This window comes from Papaver somniferum, chromosome 4, assembly GCF_003573695.1.
Source record: "Papaver somniferum cultivar HN1 chromosome 4, ASM357369v1, whole genome shotgun sequence".
Lineage (NCBI taxonomy): Eukaryota > Viridiplantae > Streptophyta > Magnoliopsida > Ranunculales > Papaveraceae > Papaver > Papaver somniferum.
In genome coordinates, this window is record NC_039361.1 from 159,976,962 (window position 1) to 159,979,773 (window position 2,812).

At 40.6% G+C, this 2,812-nt stretch overlaps 1 pseudogene; it reads right to left on the reverse strand.

The window, feature by feature from the left end:
• Window positions 1–578: 578 nt before the first annotated feature.
• On the reverse strand, window positions 579–2,572 carry LOC113273366 (annotated as a pseudogene).
• Window positions 2,573–2,812: the final 240 nt, after the last annotated feature.

Genomic DNA, 2,812 nt, shown 5'->3' on the forward strand with positions numbered 1-2,812 from the left:
AAAATCGAATTTGGATTAGTTATATGGATAAATATATATATATATATATATATAACAAAAATGAACCTACATCAAATTAATACGTTACTAAATATTAAACTATAAATACTAGATCACCGCTTCTACGGTGGGGAGGGCCGACCGAAGAAAAACGAAACACCGTTATGCGTAATGGTGTTATAAGGCTAAAATTGATATGCATCTAATTTATGGTAGTTTACATAAATTTCTCCCATTTTTTATGCATCTTTTGTGGTAGTTTGCATCAATTTACCCCACGTACTATGTATCCTTTGTGGTGGTTTGCATCAATTTCCCCGTGTAATCATTTGTGATGCTTTGCATAATGGTTATGCATTAAATTTTAAAAGTCACCATCGAATTTTTCGTAGAAACATTGAATTTTATATTGTTGTTTATACTCGTTGCATAAATTTTTTAAAATCCTTTCCGATGACATAAAATTTGTGAAATTCCAAGGCACTGATTTTTCGATATGTTATATTAAATATTGGTTACCAATTATACCCCTGAAAAAATAGGATGTTAGACTAAAATGGGAGGACATTTTAGGGTTTTCAATTCACAACATAGGCTAAGGGATCTGCGAACTCACTTTGGTATCCTGCAAGAATAGAGTTACACTTGTCCATTGTATGAGCATCAAGAAGACTCTGGTTCCATAGTTTGATCATAAACAACCTCCAATACCAGATTAGTGCTGGGCACGAACAAGATCTGGGCCATGCAATTTCGAGAACGCTTCACATGCCCAAGGAACGTGACCATCAGCCCACACCCTTTGTTTCCTCACAAATGAGTTCCAGAGATGCATAATCTGTTTTTCATCTTTCGTCACATCAACGAATTCATCGATCATCCTTCGATCTTCAAAGTCTGCAATGCCGTCATCAGATTCATCCTCACTATCCCGATCAGACAACACTTGCTCCATTGACATTGGCTGAGCTCGATGGGAGTGGAAAAACTGTCGCTTCTGCAAGAGTGCAGTGTTTCTTGGGTCAGAACGTTCAACTGATAATTTCCTTTTTCTCGCAAATTGTAGCATGGGAGGCGGTGCAAGAGTGTTTCCTGCAGCTGGTTGAAGGCTTTCGGGGCCTCCAGGAGACTGAGCAATAGCAGTTGAAAAGACTGTCATGTTAGGGCTTGATGCAACCCTTTCCATGAACTCAGACACAAAAGGAGTCCCACAATGATTACTTGCAGCATCATGACTTACAATCTGCCAATTACTTGAGCGGGCATCTTTATCTAACACCCGATGAGAGTGATTAATTGGCTCAGAGTTCATTGCATACGTAACAGGCATACGCGCAGCCTCGTCCACAGGAGGCTTACAAAAGCCTAAACCATTCACTTGTGGGGAGTCTGACTTCCAGAAAAGCGGATGAACATTCTTTTCATTCGATCTTCTACGTCTTGGAAATTTTGAGCTGAAGAAAAATGCTTGCGACCTTGGGTCAACTCCATCGGCAACAATCTCAGTTCTCCAGATATCAATTTTCACTGAAACATTCACCGCCTGGTACTCTTCCGTAACCCAGAACTCAAAGTTGAACAGGTCATGGCACGCAGACAAATGATGTCCAAGTCCCTTGAAGCTTGCACACTGCAACAAGCAGAAGGGGAAAGAAAAGTCTTCAGTAACTTCGGTCTTTTGCAATGAGTTGTTACAGTAGTTATAGTTGAAAATGACATTTCCAGTTCTCAATCTGATAATGTGAGGCAATGATGATGAACTGGACACATAATTATAATTGTATGATGAGTTATAAGGAGATGTTTCTTTTCCCCCAAACTCTTGCGCAGAGATGTTTACGGGCAGATGCTTGGAAACAGAACTATGAGGGTCCTGGAACGATATACAATAGCAACTCACCTCCAAAAGGAAGAGTGTAAAGCAATCGTTGATGGATGCCCCGATTTCTCCCATGATAGATAGAGCGACTCCATTGGTATGTTACCCCACAGGCAATGGCCTCCCAAATTTGATGGAAACAATTTCATATCCAACTGATCTTCAGATAGATTTTTTTCGCCTAAAGAAGTGACCAATAAGATGGTGAGTTTGCCGGCTTTAATTTCATCTGACAGCAGCTTATTAATTTCAGGGAGAATAAAATTTGCTTCAGCCTGGTCCTTTTTCTCGGATTCACTAAAAGCAGTTAGGACACATGCCCGGCTGAGGCGATAAACTGCAGAATGCCCGTTATCAAAAACTGGTCTTGCCAAGATTGCATATATGGGCAATATGGTTTGCGGCTTTCACATTTTCTTCAGAAACAGAAAGGGTCATGCGTACCCTCCTTTTCCGCTTAGCATGTATTTTGTAATGCAGGCATCTTTGAAGAAAGGATGGATTCTGTAAGGTACGCCGTTGAAGAATATTATAGAGTTCAACAGGCTTGCAATAAATTGAGAGACTTTCTTCAGCTGCAGCTACCTCCTGTGGACATAAGTTGACTCTGGAATCTTGCCGACACATCTGATCTGCAGTCCCAGAATGGCTGTCGTTCGTTGCTTCACGAACGGACAAAGGTAAGCCTGGCATTCTGGTTAGGCAATGTCTAAATACAGTGTTAAGCTTGAATGCTGACAAATAAGTTTTCCCACGCTCAACCTACAGAGGGGTGATTCTATATGAAAATCTCCGAAGAAGCTCCAGCATCAAAACTGCAGAATGCTAGTCTGGTCTGTTTAGTTTCTGGTAATAGAAAACCCTAAACAGACCAACTAGGGTTTCTCTCTGCACTTTGTTATACGTTTTCTGCTGCTCTACTTTTTCTTATTG